The sequence below is a fragment of the Eulemur rufifrons genome, chromosome 18 (assembly GCF_041146395.1).
Source record: "Eulemur rufifrons isolate Redbay chromosome 18, OSU_ERuf_1, whole genome shotgun sequence".
Lineage (NCBI taxonomy): Eukaryota > Metazoa > Chordata > Mammalia > Primates > Lemuridae > Eulemur > Eulemur rufifrons.
The window spans coordinates 59,644,815-59,669,658 of record NC_091000.1 but is presented as its reverse complement, the minus strand read 5'-3'; the positions used below and the strand labels follow the sequence as shown (position 1 = coordinate 59,669,658).

General features: G+C 37.1%; 1 non-coding gene across 1 annotated transcript; it reads left to right on the top strand.

The window, feature by feature from the left end:
- The first annotated feature begins 1,277 nt into the window (after positions 1-1,277).
- Positions 1,278-1,383, top strand: LOC138399208 (U6 spliceosomal RNA). The gene has a single exon (XR_011236106.1). It is a non-coding gene; the product is annotated as a U6 spliceosomal RNA (small nuclear RNA).
- Positions 1,384-24,844: the final 23,461 nt, after the last annotated feature.

The window sequence follows — 24,844 nt, the reverse complement described above, 5'->3', positions numbered from 1 at the left end:
AAGAGGAAAGGCTTGAAATTAAGTGAGCTAAATACCCAACCTAAAAAAATTGAGAAACAACAGAATAAACCCAAAGAAAGAAAAAAAAGATAACAGAAATAAGTACAAAAACAAATAAAACAAAAAGTAAAATTGTAAAAAGCTAAAAGTTGTTGCTTGAAGAGATAAACCTCTGGTGAGACTTACCAAGAAAAAAAAAGAAAGAATATGAAAAAAATCGCATTAAGCATAAAAGAGAGAAGATATTAATGTATATTGTTTCTACAGATACTAAACAGAAATAAGAGAATATCATGAACAAGTTTAGGTCAATAAGTTGGTGAACAGATGGAATATATGCATTTGTAGAAAATATAACATAAAAATGACTCAAGAGGAAAGAGAAATCTCTTATGTATTAAAATCATAATTGAATCTCTAATAAAAATCTTCTCACGAAGGAAAGATCATTCCAGAAGAGTTTACTCATGAATTCTACCAAACTTTTCTTACATAAACTCTTGCAAGAACAGAAAAAGAAGAAACACTTCCAAGCATATTTTATGAGACTTGCATAACCTTGCTATAAACTAGCTAAGGACAGAACAAAATTGGAAAACTATAGGTCAGAATTATTGTGATTCACCTACAAGTTAAAGGAGATTAAGCCATATAATTATACCCATAGCTGCAAAAAGGATGTTCAATAAAATTTGGTAACCATTCATGATAAAACTCTCAGCAAAATAGAAAAAGTATGAATTAAAAGACAGAAAAAAGTCTTTAACTTGGTAAGGAAGACCTACAAAACTAGAGCAAACATCATACATAATAGTAAATTTTGAAAATATTCCTTTTAAGTACATGAACAAGATAAGGAAAACCACTACTACAACTTCTTCACTTGATCTTAGCCAAAAGGCCAAGAAGCAATTATTACTTCTTTTCCACAATGTAGTGGAAAGTCTCAACTGTCAAGGTAAGACAAAAAAAAGAAAGAGAAATTTCAAGACTTGCAAAGAAAGAAACCAACCCCTCATTATTAATGGATGATATTATTTAAAAAGAAAACCCAAAATATCGGCATATAAATTATTTAAATTTTTTTCTTATTAAGAAAAAATTTACAATAATTTAATCAACAAATGAAAGTCATTGTTTTTCTAAATATCAAAAAAATCAGATAGAAATGTGATTTAAAGTATCTTTTACAAAAGTAAAAAATTATATAAAGTACATAAACACATAGGAATAAATGTAACAAAAGGTATACAAAGCACCCATAGAGAAAAAGTAGAGTGCTCGCTTCAGCAGCACATATACTAAAATTGGAACGATACAGAGAAGATTAGCATGGCCCCTGTGCAAGGTGACAGGCAAGTTAGTGAAGCATTCCATAAAGAAAAGAAAAAAAATTTTTTAAAAAGAAAAAAAAAGAAAAAGTAGAGAACTTTTTGAAATTCATTGAAGAGCTCAATTAATAGAAAAATATACCATATTCTTGGGTAAAAGATTAATATCATAAAGTTAATTTTCTCTGAATGCACATAAATGGTAAATTCAATTACAGTAACAACTTTTTTCAAGTTTTTTCATGGAACACGGCAAGCCGATTTTGGAATTTATATGCACAAGTAAAGGGTAATGGCTCACCCATAAGCTCCAAAGGAGGAAAGACAAAAAAAAAAAAAAAAACCCTATCCATTAGATATGAAAACTTACTGTAAAACTATAGTGACTAACTTATTAACAATGTGATATTGCACATTAATAAACAAATAGACCAAAGCAACAGGGTGGAGAATTTAGAAATGAATTCAAAGATGTATGGAAACTTGATTTATGACAGAGATGCTATTTGAGATCAATAAGGAAAAGAAGAACTATTCAATAAATGCACAATACACAAATAGCAAATTCAAAGAGGACTAAGGCGTAACTGTAAAAGTCAAAACGATATAATCCCAAGAAAAGACGGTAGGATGTATCCACAAACAGAATTTAAAATCCACAAACTCTGTATAAAAAGATTGAAGAACTCAACAACTTTAATATTAAAAACTCTTCTTTGTCAAATGAACCCACCAAAAGAGTGTGAAATAATCAGCTATGGAGCAACAAATATAATTAAATCACATATTTATAAAAATACATAATATTTACACAGTTAAAATTTTTGCCTATCACTATTCCTACTTTGACTATTTAAAGAGCTCCAGTCAATTTTTAAGAAAAAGAGCAACAACCCCATAGAAAAATGGGCAAAAGACCCAAAAAAGGAACTCCAAAGAAAAGGAAACACACATGGCCCATAAACACATGAAAAGAATCAGCTTCATCATTAATCAGAGATGTGCAAATACAACATCACAGTGAGATTTCGATTTACATCTACCAGATTGGGGGAAAAAAGAACAATAATACATGTTAAGAGGATGTTGAGCAATGGGAATTCTCATCCACATCTGGTGGGAGGTCAAATATGTACTACAACTTTGGAAAACAGTCTTGCATTACCTAGAAATTGGATTATTCATAGCTCATGTCCCAGCAATTCCACTTCTAGGTTTATACTCTGAGCATCTTGAATATGTGCACTAGGGGAAAAATGCCTGAAAATTCATATCGGAGCTGTTTATAGTAGTCCCAAAGTAGAAAACAAGTCTAATGTCTATCCAAAGCAGAATGGATAAATTCAAATGTCTATCAAAAACAGAATAAATGAATTCATGAGATGGAATACTATGCAACAGTGAAAAATTAGTGAGCTACAGACACACGCATCATCAACATGGATGATTTCTTAAAACATAATTTTGAGCAAGAGGAGCAAGTCCCAGGAAAATATCAGCACAAAATTCCATATACATAAATTCCCCCAAAATTCAAAACGAAACTATATTTTGTTTAGGGATATATACACATACGTATAAAGAAAAGCAGGAATGATTAACACAAATTCAGGACAGCAGTTACCTCTGATGAGGGTTGAGGGAAGCAGTCTTTGAGGTTTACTTGGGAAGATACAAGCTACAGGCTATGTTCCGTTTCTAAAGCTGGGTGGTAGGTATGCAGATATTTAATTTCATTGTTATTCTTTAGAATACAGATGTATTTTAGACACTTTTGTGTATGCATGCTATACTCCACATAAAAATAAATAAATCTATAATTACCATGGCCTGCCCATGTCCAGAGACCCTCAACATACCTTTACTCTTTGCCCCTGGACTGTTTTGCTGGGAAATGTTTCAAAAGCTCTGTCTTAAGCTTAATCAATGTGAATGATTAGTTTTAAGGTTTGGATGTACAAGATGATCAAAGGTGAGAGGTCACTGGCTGCCTTGGGTGAGTATGAAGGGTCAGAGGGCAGGAATGCAGTGCGCGTCATTGTCAACGTGCTGCACACAGCTGGCAGTTTTGCCTCACATGGTCTCTGCCTGAAGAATTGCCACAAGTTGGAAACCCCACAACGGTCATCACTTCCTCGGTGACATTCATTGTTCATGTAAATTCTGAATAATGGAAGGCTGAATTCTAATTGAAAAATATAAGGAAATGAAAAACAAAGACAGAGTCCTGGAAGTGGAATGATAGTGCTGGGGTTTTTCCCTAAGCTTCTTCCCGTTCACACGTGTCGATGTTCTTCTCAGCTAAGTATTTAGAAAGCACATCATATTTTAGTAAGTTTTTCCCCTAAAAAGAACAGCTTGTTCTCATACTAAGAAGAATGACAGTTTTCTTTTCTTATCACATGAAAGCACCATCTAATCCCCAAAAGGCAGAGAGATCTTGTTTAAGGATACACACAAGTATGTAAAACGTATGTAAAACAGAGCTGGGAATAAAGAACAAAAATTTAAAGAGAGCTGTTATCTCCAGCAAGAGGAAGAAAGAGGACGTGGTCTCTGAGGTTTACTAGGTGAGGAGGGTGGTTCTAAAATACTAGCAATGTTCCATTTCTTAAGTGTTATTCTTTAACTGTATATAAACCTTTTACACCCTCTTTTATACATATCATATATTTTGCAATACATTTTTATTTGTTTTATTTTACCCAAAGTTCTATGTAGGTGCCAAAAAAAAAAAAAAGCAGAGATAAAGGGCCCTGAAAGAGCAGGGATCAGAACCAAGTAGGCCAGTATGAAAAGATTTTTTATGTACATTTGTACGCTTTTCAAGTTTCAACCTTTTAAATATATAACTTTCAAAAGAGGTATTTTAAATATCTTTCCTCTGGCCTGGAGAAAGAAAAGCATTTGCTGAGATGCTACAGGTCGAGTGAAAAGGGAGGGGATACTAGGTGAGGGGACACTGAGTTTGCAACCCCACTGGCCACAAGAAGCAACTTGAGAAGGATTCCAAGAGCATCATGTCAACAGGTGGAAAGCAACATTGAGTCAGCTGAATAGATACCTGGTGAAAGGGTAACTGTATATATATATCAGTTTGCCTGCAATAGCCCCTACTGTCTTTCCAATGCAGAATAATTAAGACACCCTTTCACTCTCAAAAGCGGCACAATTTAACAATAGATGATGTGGTCATTCTGTACCTAAGTAAAAGATATAATGGTGCCATAGGAGGTGAAGGACTCATCCAGGAAGACATTTTACAAAGGGACAATCTGAAGCTTAGATGCTGTGACTCTAATTGGCAAAGAAGACTGTAGAGAGCTTTAAAAAAAATGAACCATAGGGGTAGGGGAGAAAGAGAAAAGAAGAAAGAGGAGGAGGAGGAGGAGGAAGAGAAGGAAGAGAAGAAGAGGATTATCTGTGTATTTGTTTAAATATATACAAAAAAGAAATATATGGGAGTAGCTATTATTTCCTTGATGACTTTTTCTCCTTCTCTGAGCTCCTTAAGAGCATGCCTGGGCTTTCTTTCACCTCAATTTCCTTTTAATCTGAGATGAGTGAAAGATACACAGGAACTGGAGTTATGCTAGTTGCTTCAGAGATTAGAGACCGTTCATTTCGAGACCTTAATCTTGTCTGTGGGGAAAGGATAGAAGCTTCCTACCCTCTCACATCGCAGAGCTGTGACCTGTAATTTTTGCTCTTTCTCAATATGCATTCTTGTGGCTTGGTTAGTTAATGAAATGCTATAATTTATGAGCTTTCCTCTTTTGACCCTTTCAGGGGACTTTATCAGCATTCTCCAATCGAAAAGAAACTATTTTGGGGGATGATGATCACATAAGGCTAAACTCAGCCCATCCCACACATGTTGCAATTCTCCAAAGTGATCCTGTGAGGCTGTTTCTCCTACACGAGATCTCAGCTCAGAAGTCATTATTTTTATAAACCTTAAAGAAGGAACAAGGTTTAAAGCTTTGAGGTTTTTTTAGTTTCCTTCAAAATGTCAATTTTCATAGAACCCTATGGTGAATAATAGCTTATGGAAAAGGGGGGCGGGATCGAAAGTTAAACAGGAGAAGCAGGAGTTAAGCAGAAGACGTAGCAGATCACACAGAAACCGGAAAACTACAAGTCACTATGGTGGTGGTTTCATTTTCTTCCTGCATGTGTTCTTTCTAAATAGAGGCCAAATTGGGATGAGTAAGAGAGGATTGGGATCCCAGATGCAACATCTTTGTGAATTTATGGATGTGACCTGGTAGGAAACTCTTGGGGAAAGGGGATTCAAATAAGCAGATTTCAATGAACATCCTTCAGGCAAACCCAGCCTTGAGTATTTCTCAGCCTTCAGAGATCCCAGGAAAAATGTGAATGGTAGAATCACTAGGAGATAAACAATTTAGTTTGGCTCAAGAGAATAGGTAGAAAGAAAGGCCCAGATTCCCAGTTATAGAATCAGAGACTCCTAGGAGAAAAGAAAAAAATCTGCCTTTTGTTAATTTATTCGTGATAGTCAAGATGAATAACAGCTATCACATCATGGTTTAGTTACAAGGAGACAACTTTATTTACTGGTCCCAGGTTCGCTAAGCTCTGGGTATCAATTTCCTGGGGTACTAGAGAATCACCCAGGATTATTCTAAAAAGTTACATCGTATCCAAGAAAGATCCTTTGCAGCAAAAAGGACTCACACAACACAAATTTAAACCGATGAACACCACCACTGATGGCTCAGTAAATATTATCATTGATGTTTTCATTTTTCTTGGTTTTAAGGCTGCCTTTTTTCTATATAGGCACTTCAATTCTTCCATTTAGTCTCTGCTTACAAAGAGGTAAGAGACATCGATTCATATGTTAGGCTTTTGCTGGATGTTTCATGGCAAAAGGAATATTGACCCAGTATTGACACTAATACACATAACGGAGAATGGCAGGGAAACCTACAAGAATCCCTCCCTGTTAACACAGACTCCAGTAAAAGTCACAATAATTAAGACTTGGGAAGTGGAACTGCTACTGTAAGGTGAAAGTTATTGACAAAATTTAGTGTGAAGCAGGGAAGAGAGGCATGCAATTTGCATTTTAAAGCATGGGTGTCCATCATACACATCCTTATTCAATCCTTATTTAGGCAGTGTGCCAAGTGTTTATTTTTATTTCCCACTCCTTTTCCAAATAATGGGCAAGTTCAGCTCTTTCCCAGAATGGAAAAGGTGGTGATAGTGGCTTTCTCCTTGAGAAACTGGCTGAGCCTATCAGCAGAGATGCCAAAGGGAAGCCGCCCAGAGGGTGTTGAGATGGGCTCTTTCTCTTTAGTATCCAAGCTCATTTGCTTCTCTGGACAACTTGCGGTGTCTCTCCTTTTTAAAACAAATACACTTGGGAGGAGTCTGATTTTAAGTGTTGTTGACTTTCGGATTAATTGTTGAAGTGGTGTCTTGGGAGAAATTAGAACATAGTCAGCTGAGAGCAAAGATGACTCAGAAGGGGAAAGCAACTACTGATGGGTGTGGGAGGTGGAGGCTCAAGAGAGATGGCAAAGACAGCAGGAGGCAGAAAATGATGGAAGAGAAGAGAAGGGGGAAGAAGATGAAGATTAATTTCACAGATCTAAAACTTTTATCTAAGTTAACTCAGGCCATTCTTCTAGGAATTAGTTCATGCTAATCCATGCAATGTCCATTCCTCTGACAAACATTTATTGAACACCTGCCTGTGTTCCAGGCACTCAACTCAAATCTAGGGATTCAAAAATGAATGAGTTACAGGGAAGGCTTCCACCACAGGTGACATGCTAGAGCAAATGCCATCTAAAGTGAGTTTTAAAGAATAAACAAGAATTCACAAGGGAGTCAGTAGCAGGTAGCAGGACATGGCCATTTGTGATTTCCAGCTCGAATGGACATTCAAACATTGCTTGCAGTTCTTCCACTCTTCCCCAGAGTGACCAACTCTACACTTTATCTCCTTGTACCTTCAACACTGCCCCTTATCTATTTACTGTCAGGTGATGAACTAGTTTCCTGTGTCTCAAAGGAGAGAGGGACAGCCATTCACGAAAATCTTCAATTTCTTTCTGTTATCACCCGCCCATTCATGTCTCTACCGCCCCATCACCTTGTCTCGTAGGAAAATGTATTCACTCTTCCTCCTAAAAAAAGCAAACACACACACACACACACACACACACACAGAAACTTCTATTATTAATGAAATAATTCCAGTCTGTTTTCCCCTACCTGTACTTAGATTGCTTTATTAATCTCCTCATTGAAAAATCAATGAACTCATCTCAATTCTAATCCTAGTTGACCTTTCTGCACCATTAAATATTACTGGTCTTTTCTTCCGTCTTGGAATGCTCTCATGTCTAAGTAAAATATTCTTGGAATGCTCTCCTTTCTAAAATATTAACTCCTTACTAGTTCTCTTCCTCCTAGATATCTTCTCCTGACTTGTCATTCTTTATCCCTTAAATGTTTGGAGTCATCAGAGTTCAGACTTTGACCTATTTCTTATTCCATGGCCTTTCCCACGCAATTTTATTCACGTTGGGAGCTTATGCTCTCTGACCTCTCACACCCAACCTAGGGCGATTTCTGTTAGATCTTCCTTGCCCATATTTATCGGTTCTAACCTTCTCTCTACATCCAACCTATTGTCATTACTCAGTCTTGGCCATCTTCAGCTCCCACCTGGTTTAGAATAAAAGCCTCCTAATGAATCTCTCTGCCTTTATTTGGGCTACCCTCCAATTCTTCTTTTAAGATTTGTCAGAGTGATCTTTCTAAGTGATAAATCCTATTTCTCTGCTACCCTTCTTAACACACTTTAGTAACTCCTCATTGCCTTCAGAATAAAGTCCAAATCCTTATCAAAATTCTCATTGTGACAGCAAATCATTGAAGATCTGTCCCACTGTACTTTTCTAATGTCTCTTCCCCTCTCTATCCCCCAAGCATACACTTGGGGAAAAAAAATTCATCCTTCAGCCATGCCATGATTTTCATACCTCATGCTTTTGCTTCTACTTAAACTTGAGCCAGGAATATCTTAAATTTTTACACTTGGAAAAATTATGTTTATTCTTCAAAATGCAAATAAAATTGCTTCCTCTCTGAAACATTTCCTGATATCTTCCTTACTCTTTCTACTCTGTACACACACATCTCCCAGGCAAAGTGAGTTGCTATTTCCTCTGTGTTTCTATCCTATTTAATTCATTCCACTACTCATCACTCATACCAGATTGTTTTATGGGTCTATAATAGCTGGGCTCCTCTTGGGAAATTAAGGACTTAATCCAGCATGGCATGGACGGTTAATGTGACAACCAGAACAACAGGGATCTAGAGCACTGAAGCCAGTTATCTGTCTGCTGTGCCGCGCTGTAGGGTTGATATCATCCTGCCGGAAGGGAAAGGAGTAGATCTGATAACCTCTGAACGTCTCGGTTACCGCCATGATTCTATGAATAACCTCTTTAAGTATTGCTTCACCATAGAATCTACATAGCTGATGCCTTTGTTTTCTAAAGGCTACCCTGGGAACAGCAGCAGGAAAAACAGCATCTCTCTTACCACATCACAGGCATCATTAGTGACGGTGACATCTTGATAGTGTTTAGGTTTGCTATGGTTCCCAGATGCCTAGATAAACAAAGCGCCATTTTTAAGGCTGCTCTATAGACTGAATCATTCTGAAAAGTACTACAGTGACCCAAGTGGTTGGGTTTTCTGAGAAGTCATTTACCATGGCTTGTGGAGCAGTTGAAATGAATTGATTGTGCTTAATCGACCAATTAGTTCAAAAGATCTTCTTGAAATCAATTGAGATCATTTCTTGAAAATCAATCCAATATGAAAGTGCTTCTCAAGCCTAAAGAAGCTTTTCTTTTCTAAAATCGGAATTGAGATGGAGATATGGTTATAAACCCAGTGAGCGCATATATTTTAATCTAATTATAAATATTGAAAAACCCAATTGAGCAGCTACTGTGTGCCAGTTAATTTAACTATAAAAAGACACACTTGCCTTGCAAATAACACTGTTTATAATGAATTTAAGTTCCTTGGGTAAATAATTCTTTTAAGTAATGGTATTATAATATGGAATGAAAGTTGTAGGCCTTGTGTGAAAAATAGATGGTCCATCCAAAATGATAGCAGCTTGACTTTGAGAATTTATCCTATTCTTTGGGGGAGGTGGGAGAGTGAAGGATGTGAAAATTTGGGGCTCCAAAATTGGAAGGAGCTTAGGTCTCTTTTGACAGTTCTTCTCTAACTGCTTACATGACTTAGAGGAAGACAGATACCAGGTACCTTATTTTCCCCAATAAAATGTGGATAAAATCACCTATCTACAAAGAGACTATGAATTCAGTATGATAAATGAGATAGTAGTTGCCTGGGTTCTCAGGAGAAGCCACACACCATAAGGCCAAGGTATTCGGATCTCTATTATATTGTTTATTCATTCAGCAAATAGCCATCAAGCACCTACTATGTGTCAATTACCATACTAAGTACTGGGGATGAGGAGAGAACAAAAGAGACAAAAATTCCTTCCCTTTAAAAGTTATTAAATGGAAGAGGAGAAAAGCAAGCAATAAACGGATAAGTAAATTATGTATTGGAAGATGGGAAGAGAACAATAAAACAGGGGAAAGGGATAGGGAGGCCTGGGGAGTTGGGTGGGTTCAGGGTTAATATGATGCTCAGGGAGGACTTCATGGAGAGAGTGACACTAGAGAACACGAGGAGATCTGGAGGGAAGAGCGTCCCAGGCAGAGGCCAGCTTGGCAGGAAGACTTGAGATGCAAGCATGACTGTGTGCAGGGAACAGCGAAAGGACCTGAGTGGCTGGGTGGAAGGGGGGAAGATCTGAGAGTCAGCAAGGGGCCGGGGGCACAGAGCCCGGCAGCCCATTGACAGGATTTGCTTTTCTGAGGGAAATGGGAGACACTGGAGGGTTTGGAGCAGAAGAGGAACATGGTCTAACCAGTATCTTTAAGTTGTCCTCCTGGCTGCCATTTTGGGAACAGATTTGTGGGGCAGAGCCCAGGTGGAAGCGGTTAGGAGACTGTTGCAGTAACGGAGATCGTGCTTAGGACCAGGGAGGTAGTGATGGAGGCAGTGAGAGGTGGTCAGACTCCGGGTGTATTTTCTAGCTAGAGACTCAAAGGGATTGGAATGAACCCAGGGATAAGAGAAAGAAAGGAGTCAAGATGGACAGTAAGACGTTTGTCCTGGCAAATGGAAGAATGTACTGGCCATTATAATTCATTGGCGACACTAGTTCATTTGGGGGAACTCAGAGCAAATAATTTAATGTGATCTCTTCATTTGTGTTTGTACATATCTTTCTAAATGGTAACATGGGAGTACTCAATGGAGAATTTTTAAAGACTTTAACTGAATGATGCTATATAATAAAAAATTCTTCTTGCATCTACTACTTTAAAAGGCTCATTTGATCTTAACAAAATACATATGATATAAAAACATGTTTGCAAAACGGATTAATGAGAAAGGAAAGATGGGGCCTTATTACTAAACTTTTACAAGGGAAGAAATGGAGGTCCTGAGAAACCAACATGCACCAAGATCCTGTTCTTTTGATTTCCTCTTGTGAGAATTTTCCAGTACAACCACTGCCTCTCTGACCACAGTACGCCCCATCCATGGTACTTTTATATTGAGTAATGATTTTTGTATGGAAGGGCTCTTGGTCTGACAACTAAAGAAATCCTCAACTAGAGATTATTTATTGCTATACAAGACACAATATATTACCAAGCTTTCTTTTTCTTTTCCTTTAAATCTTATTTTTCCCACTCTTCAAGTTAGAAAGTCTTTTATCTGCTACTTTTGTTGTTCCTTACATATTAACGCTAAAATACAAAGATTAACTTGAAATGCAAATGCTATTTTAACATCTTTCCAGCAAATGCTGCTTCTTGCACTCATGCTGGAGAGTGTGAGAGACATAGATTGGACTTCAGTCCTTCCCCCTTCTCCACTCTCTCTGCTTGCCATTTTAGAATGTTCTGAAAAGCAGCAAGCTATGCTAGAAGAGAAAGTTTATAATGATTTGTATTTCCTCTGTTATGGGGCAAAGAAAATCTTAAATGTTGGTTTTATAGTCTTCTCTACTCTCAAGGGATTTGAGGTATGCAGAGCTTTGGCTGAGATTAGAAAGGAACAGCTCAGAGGTGGGGACTGCTGCTTAAAATGTTCCTTTGTTTCATTTTTTTTTTTCCTGTTATTGTATATGAAACTTTGAAACCATCCTGACTTTCCATTCCAAAGGCACATGCAAAGACAGGTGCCAACTGTGGTGACTGTTGGCTGAGGGGCATACACGATTACCTTCGGGAGGACTGGGGTGAAAGCAGAGGGGCTTCCCATGGGGGAGGGTTCACTGTGAGATTAAGATGTTTGCCTTGGTAGGGTAAGCTGTAATCCTCTGTCACCTTTTGGTGAAGGGGACTCTGTGAGGAAGTTCTACAAGGGAGAATTCCAGGTTCAATACAAACAAGCGTACTGCAGGGTCCTGCTAGCTCAGGAATTGAGTGGAAACTCAAGGGCTGCAGATTCTAAACTCAATCTGTGTTGACTTGCTTTGTAGCCTGGGGCAAGTGTCTTTAAATTCCCTCAGCTTCCATTTCTTCATCTATTAAGTCAGGCATGCCATAGGCACAGGTATTATGTAAATATATAGATACCATCATTCCTTTGAAAAAAAATGCTTTGTTTAGCCAGCAGGGCTCTCTACTGCTTAGAGCAGGGTGTGATTCAGAGCCGAGTCTCACCCCTAATTGTTGAAAATATTCTGAGATGTTCTAGAAAAGGTGCTTTCCTGACTAGATACATTATACAACTGCTGCTCAGATTCAGTGGTATCTCTTTAACAGCAGGGTTGGGAAGATCTGTTTTATTTTTCTTTTCAATAAATCACTCGGAAGTGATGGACTTACAGATCTGCTGGCCTGGCCATTTGCTGACTATATTGAACAGCAAATCCTACCTTTAATTTGCTAGATGCATTTTCCATCCTCCCCCTTTTCTCCCTCCCCTCCCAAACACACACACACACACACACACACACACAACCTCTGCATACTGGTCATTTGCCTGACCTATAGAATATGATTTGAGGGATGCCAAAATGCTTCCTCCTGCCACATATACACACCTCTAAACTTTTCTCCTGTTATGGCATCTAACCCTGTTATTAAAATCAAACGTAGAAGAGTTAAACATACTCCACTGTTGTAACTGGTATCATATTCGTGTTAAAAGTGTGGGCTTTGCATTTGAATATGAGCTCTGCCACTCAGCTCTGTGAATTCTCCAAGCCTCGATTTTACCTTCTGTAAAATGCTAACAGTAATGATATGGCCTTCATAGTGTTGCTGTGCAAAGTAAAGCTAACAATGATGTAAAATCCTTAAAATACTGCCATGTACATAATAAACACACGATAGACACAGCCGATGTGACTACTATTGGCTAGCCAATTTCCAGCTACAGTCAAAAGAAAATGGTAGAGAGGAAGGTAAATCATGATGGTGAAATGGGACAGAGCAAACCATATATTTACACTGCCCAGTTACTGTGTTTCAGTTAATTTTTATTCTCCTTCTGCTGATGGTAAATCATGACAGCTTGCAAGAGCTGCCTTGTGCTATGGGACAGACGAGCCTAACCAGTCTGTTGCTAATAACTGGAGTGACCTCTAGTGGTACCAATTTTTTCACAGTCAAAAACAAAAAACAAAAAACAAAAACAAGACTCACCCAAATACAAGGCCACTACTAGTATCATCTTCTACCATTTTGTTTGTAAACCTAAAATCCAGAAGCTGATTAAATGCTAAATAATCTAGTGTTTAATTGAATCTACTGATTTAGTAATGGAAAGTTTACCTCTACAGGGTAATTTCAATAATCCCTTTTGAATATGCCTATACCCACACTTCCATTTGGCTTTTTATCCATTACTACTGAACTGTGGGAGTCATTCATTAGCATTCAGTTAAAATGTAAAGGGTGCTTCCCATGTGTCAGATCCTGTACTAGACAGAAAAGGACATATAAAGATGCAAAACAGCCAGGCCCCTGTGAAAGTACTGAAAAAAGTGCCTACTTTTAAAAACATACTAAAATAGATGATGGTACAAAGAATTATCACCATTTTATGCTTTCTGGCTTTGTGGGCAACTTTGCTCTTCTGATATGAACAAACAGACCCCCTTAAAATAAAGCAGCATGGAGAATGCATATTCATTGAGAGGAAAGAGAATTCTCTCCCACGGGCTGGGAGGTTTAGCTAAGAGTAGAGCCAAGGAGCAAAAGAGAAATGTACTCTGCTATGGTTTAAAAAAAATTCATCATGAAATAAAGTAAAATTCAAAACTAAAAAAATCCCTTAAAGGAGTCATTTTATATTTATTTCATTTATTTGGCAACCATACATCACTTATTTGTGTGGGGGGTAATTCTACCTTTAAATAAATGTACTGCTTTCTATGAAACCAATGCATTAAATATGCAAGTGAAAATAACTTTTTATGCCTTTATGTAATTTTTCATATAAATAAGTCCACAAGTAAGAAAAATATTTTGCTAGATTCTATTACACCATGCAGCACGTTGGCAATAATACATATAGTCTGTGTATACAGAAGTAAGAGTCCCAAAGGGAATATTGGTGCCCTGATATAAGGACTGTATGATCACTTTTATTTAATGGCTACATGGGGCTAAAATATATTTTTAGCTATCCATGCAAAGTACAATTATCTCTTATTTTTCCACTTGGACTTCAGGAAGACCTTTAGTGATATCTAGTTGACAGGCTAATGGTCTTACCACAAAAAAACCATTTAGACTTTGCAGAAATTTAGAAATTCCTCCAGCCTAAATTAATCTAAAGTCCTCAAAATGAATTCAGAAAACTTTGAATTCTGCCGGATAATAACTTTACTTGGTAATAGTGTGTAGGGCAATTCATTCCAAGCATGATGTCCTCTAAGAACACTGGAATTTTCCTGAAGCACTTGGTACCATCACTCAGAATTCTGTTCCATTTTTTTTTTTAGAGTTTCTATTTAGTGTCATTTACTTTCATCTTATGCCCTGGGAGTACAGAAATCGCCAATTGGGAGCATATAAGATATCCTGGTTTTAAAACTAATTTTTTGGTTCATTCTTATGTATTCTTTCTCGATTCTTCATTTCTTTATTCTCTTTTTTATTTTTTAACCTATTCTAAAAGAACCTTCATTCTTTTTTATTTTTTAACCTATTTATGATTTATCTTATTGATTCTCAGCTGACCATCAGCTTAAATAAACTTAAAGATGATGACTTCTCCAAGGTGGGGCTGAGTCTGATGAGGAGTTGACACTGAGTGGTGCAAACAATTCATAAAGAAACATTACAGAAAATATTTATAGGGAAAAAATGGAAAATTAGAATGTCATCTGCATCTATAAAGTATGACGGTCTTTAATTTCTCATTGTCAAACTTTATGGATTCGATTTTTTGTTTTATATTTAGAACTATATTGACAATCTATTGGTCTTGCATAAGAAGTTAGTATTCTCAGGAAATATTGAGTGGTGCTTTGTATGCAGCTGAACAGCTCATACTTTTTTACAGCGTTTTTACTCAAGCATTGGGCTGATAGTAAATACATTGTTTTAAATTATTTGAACTTAAATATTACCACATCAAACAACTATAAACATATCTAAAACAAAAAAGAGATTAGTTGACAACATAGACTTAAAGGAAACCTTTCGTGATAAATGAGAGGATATCCAGAACTGGATATGTCCTCATCAGAAAAGTCAGGGCCCATTGGGTATGTAACTCTGTTCTATGGAGTTTCGAAGAAAGTAAAATTAGCTTCAGGTAGCTTCAAAACGTTGAGGAGACACAATATTATTTATGCCTTTGACACTTTGCAGCTGAGTGTGTTCTTTCGTACCATTCCATTTAATCCGCTTGCTATTTGCACATCTCCTGGTTGAGTCTTGGGGAACAGGTTTGAGTGTCTCTGTCCCTTGGCTAATTGTTTATCTCAGCAATTTGCTGCCACCTAGTGTCCAAGATAGAGTGTCATCTGTTACATAAGACTTGGTGACTGAAGGAGGAACTCAAACCACGCACCAGAAAACACATAATACAAACGCAATTACACATGGGTGGTATGACAATGGCTCCCAAACTGATCCAATAATGTCATTACATAATAATCAATTCTCATGAATACATTCTGACAGCAGGAACGGCAGGGCAGGGTAGGGGTAAGAGGGGTTGGTGGAAACGATTCCAGCTTTGAATTAAATTAGAAAACTACCTTATACATTCTCGAGCATCTGAGTTTCAAACCCCATTAGGTTAATGATGAGAGTTCGCATAGCTCTGGCCCTACCAGCTGAGTTTAGTTAACACTATCATGAAAGATTTAATAGAATTTCAGAGGAATTTACATTGAGTTGGGTCTATTATTTTCAGGGATACTTTTAGATACTTGGTCTTAGTATAGGGGAAATTTCTCCTTCTTTTGTCTGCAAAATTATAGAGCTTCTCCACTTAAATATTCCATTTACCATTTATATCCAGCCACAATTGGATCATGCATAGCTTATAAAAGTCTACTTGTTACTAGAATATGGCAGTATTTGACCTCCACTTTTCCTTCTGAGACTGTTCCACCTATAGCTGTTCTGAAGAATAGATTTTGTTTCAGGAACCAAACATGGTGCTGTTACATAAAGTCTGATTGATAGGAGTTAAAGTGGGCGAAGGTTATCAAAATCTGAAAATCAAGGGAAAGAACATATTATCATTAAGGAGGTGGGAGGATAGAATTGCCTGTGCTAACTTGATGATTAGCTGGAAGCACCAGCTTCATCACAGACCCAAGAACAGAGCTGGTCTGACGGCCTCGAGAACTGCTGACCTCAGAATGCAGGAAAGCCCTTGTCAAACGAAGTCCCCTGCAGCAGTTGATCTGGTCACAAGGAAAATCTTTGCTCATCTCCTATACGTCTCACTAGACTAGAATATTAGAACTCGAGAAGGAGTGGCCTCAGCCACCTGAAGCCAACAATGAGTTAAGGGAATTAAAAAAGAGAAATTAAAAAAAATCAGCCTCACAGTTATATCAACTCTAACATCTCTCTCCTTTCTCATCTCTCCCTTTTCCTCCCTATGGATTATCTCACAATTCTTACACTTACCCATTCTCTGTCTCTGTCATACACAGACAGACACAGGTACTTACACATTTAACCCCTCCCCAGTTTCTTTTCTGCAAGAAATATATGCCACAGAATCACTCTCCTGGTAGCGAAACAACCATTGTGTTAGGTTAAAACCTACAGTTGTAAAGTACTCATTAAATTTTCTAATTGATTGCCAATTTTCCTCATCCATTATCCTACATGGATATGGGCTTAAAATGCCAGAGCATAACACAAAGGCTCTGTAAATAGAGCAAACATAGCGTTTATTTCTACTTTCATAATTCTATGAATATTTTCATTTAAATAGTCTCATTTATCAAGTTTAGCCTCTAGCAAAGACAAGACTCTTTCTCTGTTCTGATAAAGTACTTGGCTACCAGAAGGAAGACTGGATTTTGGATGAAGAATTTATTCTGTGTTGGCTTCATGTGTCTCTGTATGTCTCATGACATTCTTAATGAAGATGACTCACTAAACCTGTCATTGATAAGAAAAAATACCTAGATGGTAAACCACAATGCAAATTGTGTGCACACACACACATGCACACACACACACACATACACATACGCACAAAAATGTGCATGCACACTACAGAGACGCTGAAGCCAGGAACAAAAATCTTGACTTAAATACTGAACAAGGAAAAGCTCCTTTTGTGAGAAAGACATCGTGAAATATAACTTTCCAGTGCAGAACTTGAGTTACCAGTTGCTAGTATTCATAGCAAGCCTGATGATAATAGAATGTGTGTTCTTTGTCGAAAAAAAGATCCTATGTATTGACACTTCCTGTATTACAAAAAGAAGGCTGAGAATCCTTTTGCAGACTGCTTTATCAGTATAGCAGAAAATACCCATTGGTTGTGATGGTGACTCTATTGTTGTGCTCTTGATAACTTGTTAAGAACAATCCTGTCTGTAAAAGGGTGAAAAACAAAAACGTTGAGCAGTGAAAGATTACACATTCCAAGAATGTTAACTAATTTCCTGCAACAGAGCATAATGAAAGTGCACGTGGACAGTATGTGTTGTTGTGCTTTGATCTGTAAAAAAACGAATAAGAAAAGCAAAAGCATCATCATATTTTCTGGTGTCCAGACATAAAATTCACTTAGTTAAATGGTAATTATGAGCAACTTTGAAAAGATTATCAATATTATTTGCTATTTTAAACAAAAAAACTTTCTCTTCTTACCTCGAGTAGTTTTACATTGTAGTGAAACAGGCTAAAAATAACACAATGCATATTTCTAGGTTTTGATCATTAAAATTCTTCATCTGTGGGCTACTAGCCATAAATAATCAACCTGAGAAATTACACCAAACTAGATGGCCTTCTTGTTCCTTCTATCCATTTCTGGCTTTTTGAACCTTCTCCCCCTATTTGGTCAACCAAAGATAGCCTAAACAAACAAAGGCCCCTGTTTGCCAAATCTTTCAAATCAACCTGCATAAATCAAAACCAGAAATTACCTTATTCCTTGTTTTGCCAAAAAGGGACTTAGTGACATATCTAAATCTTCCCCTGGAGAAGAGAAATAGGATTGGCCAGAAAGACAAAGGATAAACCTGCCAGTCAAAGTTTACCATAGAAAAACAACAGGAAATATCTCTGAGGCTGTTTACAGCTTGTCTAGCTGACTAATGGAAGACTATGTATGACTTACTTTGACAATAGCTTACACTCTGGCATTTCCTTCTACTGTAGTAAATGGCATGGTGCCCTTGAACCAGGGAAGCAGTGCCCTGTGCACTGGGGAAAAAACAGGCTTTGCTGGTAGAAAAACCTAGGTTTGAATCTTCAAAAGGCCACTTACCGGGCGGATGGCTTTGGCAATTTTTTAATGAGTCTGAACTTCTGAATTGTAAAATGGATCTAAAAATCCATACCTAATAGTACCATGTGAGAAACTAGAGATAATATACAAAAAGTACCTAGAACACATCTTTACCCACCACTGGGAGCACTGTAGGAATTGAGCTAAAGAAGATAGAATGGAGGAATGAGATTTTGTCGAGGACATACATAGAAAAAGGTTGGGAATTAGGATAAAACAAATACCTCTGCAGCAAAAAGTCACTTAAGATGCAATGAGCAGAATGAGGCAGAGAAGCTGGACGGTGGAGGCTTTTGAAGGCAGAGCCGTCACAAACTAGAGCCACTGTACTGCAATTGGTCTGATTTCAGATATGTTTCTGAAGGGCCCTTTTATAGGAGGCACTGTAAAAAGTAGTGCTCATGGGAAAAGTAGCAATAATTGTGCTTAAAACCAACTTTGTGAACTGCAATACAGTCTTGGCAAATACTCATTTTTTATTTTCATCACCCATTTGGTGTATGCCAAGTTGGCATATTCAGAATTTCCTCTATTATTCCATCTAAGGACAGTACTTTTACTTGGAGGTTGTTTCTCTACTTGTTGACTAATAATTCATCAGAAATATACAGTTAAGGACTTTCATGTTAAGCTGGCATCGCTGCCATTGATTTAAAAGTGTTGGTATCTTCTAAGCAGGAGCCGAAGTGCAGCTCTTCCCCATATGCTTTGGCAGAATTGGTCCATCTGTAGGATGCAGTGCTAAGCCCTCCATGCCTTGGCAAAGTAGCTGCACAGATCAGCGCTTCTGGGCTTGTTCCAAGTACATAACCACATAGATTTGCAGCAATAAATCATAAATTTTAAACCCCCTGAACAAGGTTTGCTATGGGATGTGTAAGTTGATTTACTTTTGCAAACATCTATTAAGTGTCTTTTCATGCAAGTCGCTGTATAAACATTATTTAACTTTTCAGCTGTCTTGCCCAGAACCCCCCAGTTCTGCAGAGACTATTTTATTTTACCTCAAAAGCCATTTTACGCTGGATAAAATGGCCACATAGAAAGTTTCAAAGCTTTATAGAAAAGAAAAATATTTCAGAAACCTACCAATATTCACTGTGGTGTGATTGGAAATAAACCTTGTATAGGCAAAGATTTCTTGGACAGCATAGAAAAAGCATTCCCATAAAAGACAAAAATTGATCAATGAGACTTTATCAAAACTAAAAATGTTTGTTTATCATAAGACTCCTTTAAGAAAAGAAATTGACATAACAGACTAAGAGAAAATGTTGTAATACATATTTAATGAAGGACACATATCCAGAATATATAAAAATTACTATAAATCACTAATTTAAAAATGCAATAAATATTATAAAGGTTTTGAATAGACACATTCCACAAGAAGATATATAAGTAGCCAATAAACACATGAAAGAATTTTCAACATCATTAGTCATCAGTAAAATGCAATTTAGGATGGGTACGATGGCTCATGCCTGTAATCCTAGCACTCTGGGAGGCCAAGGCAAGAGGATTGCTTGAGGTCAGGAGTTCGAGACCAGCCTAAGCAAGAGTAAGACACGATCTCTACTAAAAATAGAAAAAAAAATTAGCCAGACATGGTAGCACGTGCCTTTAGTACCAGCTACTCAGGAGGCTAGAGGATCATTCGAGCCCAAGAATTTGAGTTGCTGTGAGCTAGGCTGTTGCCATGGCACTCTATCCCGGGAAACAGAGTGAGACTTTGTGTGGAAAAAAAAAACAATGCAATTTAAAACCAATAAAATACCACTTTACATTCACTAACATGGCTAAAATTTAAAACACCACCACCACCAAATGTTAGCAAGGACACGGAGCATCTGGAAGGCTCACACATTGCTGGTGGCAGTGTAAAACAGTAAACCACTTTGGAGAACTGTTCAACTTCCAGCAATTCCTCTTCCACTTATTTACAAAAGAGAAATGATAACATATATCTACAAAAAGACTGACTTCTATAAGCATATTGGTAACATTTTTATTTATAATAGCCAATAAATTGAAAATAGCTCCAATGTCCCTTAATAGGCAAATGGATATATACGTTGTGGTATTTTTGTATGATGGAAAACTATTCAGTAACAAAAAGAAGAGAGCCACTGACACATGCAACGACCTGGATGAATCTCAAAAGCATCATGCTGAATGGAAGACGCTGGACACAAAAGGCTCTATAGGGTATCATTCCACTTATATGAAATCTGAATTTAGAACTAATCTTTGGTTATAGAAGTCAGATAGTGTTGAGGGGAGAACAGGACAGGAAAGAAACACAGAGACGTTTTCAGTGGGGATGGCAATGTTCTAATCTTGTTTTGGACAGAGGCTACCAGGGTGTACAAAACGTCAAGGCTAATGACTGAGAGGGCTCCACATCTGGTAACAGCCATGTAGCTCCTGCCAGAAAGTTCCACCCACAGATAATAACTATGAACTCTGGGAGAAATGTAAGAAACAACCACCTGAATCTCCTAGAGAGTGACGAAATCAGACAGATACTAGAAGGTGCATAACACATGGACAGAGAAAACAACACTGACAGAATTTAATATTTGTATGGCTTTTAGCATAAGGGCAAGTCACAGTCTGTACCATATAGAGCAACTAAAATTCAGAAATATGCCACCTTACTAGCTCAAAGAACAAAACAACAGAGGTCAGATTGACCACTGCAGCTGGCAAATGAGGAAATCATCCCCCAGAAAAGATAGACAGAGAGAGGGAGCCTCGTATACTATATGTGCACTTTGCCCAAGCCTTCTCCTAGCCCCTAAAGTACGCACATGTACTTCTAGCAATCCAGCTAAGGCTAAAAGACTTGAACTAAAATTTTAGCTGCCTCTGAATGCAGGGCAGACAGTTTGTGGTTTGAGTCAAATTATCTGGCTGCCAGCATGAAAAATCAATATTATTTCTGCAATATGGTAGAATCTAATGTCTCCACAACACATGATTTATCCAGAATATAATCCAAAATTATTCAACAAAGAAAGAGGAAAATATTACCTACACTCAAGAGAAAAGGCAATCAATGGGGACTGACTCCAAGATGATCCAGATGTTGGAGTTAGCAGGCAAGGAATAATTTAAAGCAGCTACTACAATTATGCTGTAGGACATAGGAAAGTGCTATATAAAGGAAGGTGCTCATAATGAAGAAAAAGATAAGAAATATAGTAGAGAAATCCAAACTAGAAAGAAAGACACAAATGGAAATTTTATAACTGAGAAATTAAATACTTGAAATAAAAATTCAATGGATGGGCTTAACAGCAGATTGGAAATTACAAAAAGATTTATTGACTTTTAAGAAAGAGAAACAGAAATTATGCAAGCAGAAGAAAAGAGAGAAAAAAGATTGAAAATAATGAATAGGGCCTCAGGGACCTGTGGGACAATATTAAAAGATGTAATATACACAGTAATTTTGGAATCCAAAAACAAGAGGAAAGAGAGAATGAGTTTCTCCCCCCAAAAATTTGAAGAAATAATGGCTGACATTTTTCCATATTTGGTGAAAGACAGAATTTGTAGATTCAGGAATCTCAGCCAACCCTGAATCTAGGTGATAGGATATGGATGGTCACTACAACTCTTTCAATTACTGTCTATGTTTGAAATTTTTCACAATAACATGTTGAAAAAGAATTTAAAAACTCATCAAAACAAACATTTAATATCTGTATATTTTAATTGTACGTTATTGTATAATTGCACAATATTTTATTGTACGTTAATGATCTATATCAACTTTTTAAAAGTAACTAATTCTAGAATATATTAGATGGATATTCAAACTTCAGATATTAACTGGAAGGTAAAAATTCAACACCTTTGCGATTCCTGCTTAATGTAGGTAAAGTATGGCCCATGGGAGAGGGTGTAGACAATTGGCATGATCTGTTATGAGTCTGCTCCCAAATAATCAGCCCATTCATCAATCCTCATGTCATTTAGTAAAAGTTCTTCATTTCATGTCATAGGTAGATATACACACCTAATGAAAAGCCTCAATTTACTCCTAACTCAATTTCTTCTCTACAGTATGTATAGGCCAGAAAAGAATTGCTCCATCCAGCCTCTTTCATGTCTAATATTTGTTGTCATCACTGAGAAGGATAATAATAATTCTGTAATTCTGGAAAATCTTCTATGACACAGGGCGAACCAAGTTAGCCTGAGACAATCTCTGTCCAAAGTCAAGGACGGAGTTTCACTTGGCCCCGTTTGGACCCAGCAGGTTTGAACATTTTCAAATAAGTATCACAAACTCTTAACCATTGTTCTTTTTTTAAAAAAGGGAACTGACATTAACAGCCAGGTGGGTTTTCAAAAGATACAAAAATCCCCCCAGAAAAAGTAATGTCATGCTATTATGTTCGTACAGAACTGACATCATATAAGGGGAAAGGGAAAAAAACACCTACAATAAAATGTTATGCCTGTCCCTGTTTTCAATTTCCTCCCACGCATCTCCTGCTTCTGTTGAAGCTTGTTATTGCTAAAGCACTTTTTTTTTTATCATAAAAAGAGCTACAGTTCTAAAAGAGACAATTGGCACCCAAATTCAGCTGAGGTGTTAGAGGCAATTAAATTGTGTTTGGTAATTTCTTTCCTGGGCATTTGGTATTATTACTGTTGTCAGTGTGCCCAGAAGAGGGGTGCTTTCTATTAATCATAAAGACAGAAACATTACAGATATTATTCTTAGAAATATTAGAAAATTAGAAATATTATACTCATCTTTGACTATTTCTTTTTGAAGACAAAGAGATATGTTACATCAGGCAGCATTATAGAAATAAACGCAAAGACCTAGCTACTGATAAAAACAGATATATGTTCAATTACCAATCAAAACATATTTATGATGGAATGCAGTTTGGGGGTCTTCTCTAAGACATCTGACTTATTCTACTGAGCAGTTAAGTGAACAAAAAGAACTTAAAGATTCTGTCAATTTTTTTGGAAATAACCCATCTTAGATCTCTTTGTCTTTTTGAAACAGTCATTTGGGTAGTTAATTTACAAATTCATTGAAATTATAGAGGACTTCTGGCCTTAGGATAGTGAAGCAGAGATGTTTCTTCACCTCTTTGCTCTTGGTAATCACTCCATGCTAACAAGAGCAAGAAACACAAATTTTTTTTTGATGAGATTTGCAACGCTCAACCACAAAATGGGAAGACAGTAAACAGCTGGAAAAATACTACAACTTAACCAGGACAGTGGAAGTTCAAATCTAAATTTTGCAGAAGTTGATACGAACAAGCAACAAACCAATTTGCTCTGCAAACTGAGGGAAAGGCTCAGAGACTTTGAAAGACGAAGTTTGGAGGGAGGAGAAAAAATGCAGTGGTTTTATTTGAAATCTGTTTCAAGAGCAGTTAGACACCAGTGCCTCACCCCTTCCAAACAATCAGGCCACTTTCCTTCCACTTCCACTACTGAATATAAGAGGTAATTTCTTCAGGAAAAGAAAATCAAAGAGATATTCAGAAACACTGGGCACAGAGGAAGGTGGTAATAATATACTAAACTGCAATCAGAACAAAAGTCTGTATACTAATACCTACTTTCAATCAATTCCCAATTGACAGAATGCCTGTAGTCAGGTTTTAAACATCCTTCCAGACAAGAGCTTAGAGGCTCTGTCTCTGCAGAAAGTGAATCAAGCCAGAAAAATAAAACCAGATACTGACATTTTGGGATTCCCGAATGTATCTGGGAAGGTTAAATACCTTAATGAGTAGACAAAAAAAATAAAAAAAATAAAAACTAATGATGTCAATACTTTCATGTTTAATTCTTACTCATGTCAGGGTCATGCCATCATTCAAACACCGGGGCTAATGGAATCTCCACCATCTTCAATATATGATTTCCAAGGTCGTTTTCTGAAGTTCATGTTCACTCTAGTCATAGGGAATTAGATTAGGGTATTTTAATGTGCCAGGTCTGGAAGTAGCAAAACTCACTTCTGCTAACATTCCACTGTATGAAACTCAGTCATAAAGCCTTTCTTAACTGCAAGGAGTCTGGGAATGGATTTTGGTGAACAGCTGGAAGTTTTTGCCACACGCAAACAGCTGGATCCACGACTGATGACTTGACACAGGAGCCCTCCAACCAGTAAGCCCTGTCTCTACAGAGAGCCTTTTGATTCTCAGGCCGGGTTAAGTATAAACAAGCATCCATGAAACAAGGTTAGGACACAAATGGAACCATAATAAATCTAGAAAGGATTCTTGGAAATTAAAAGAATGACAGTTAAAATGAGACATTCAATTAAAATGTGGAAAAATAAAACTGAAGAAATCTCCCAGAAAGAGAGATAAGCAGGGAACGGGAAAACTAAAAAGAAAGGA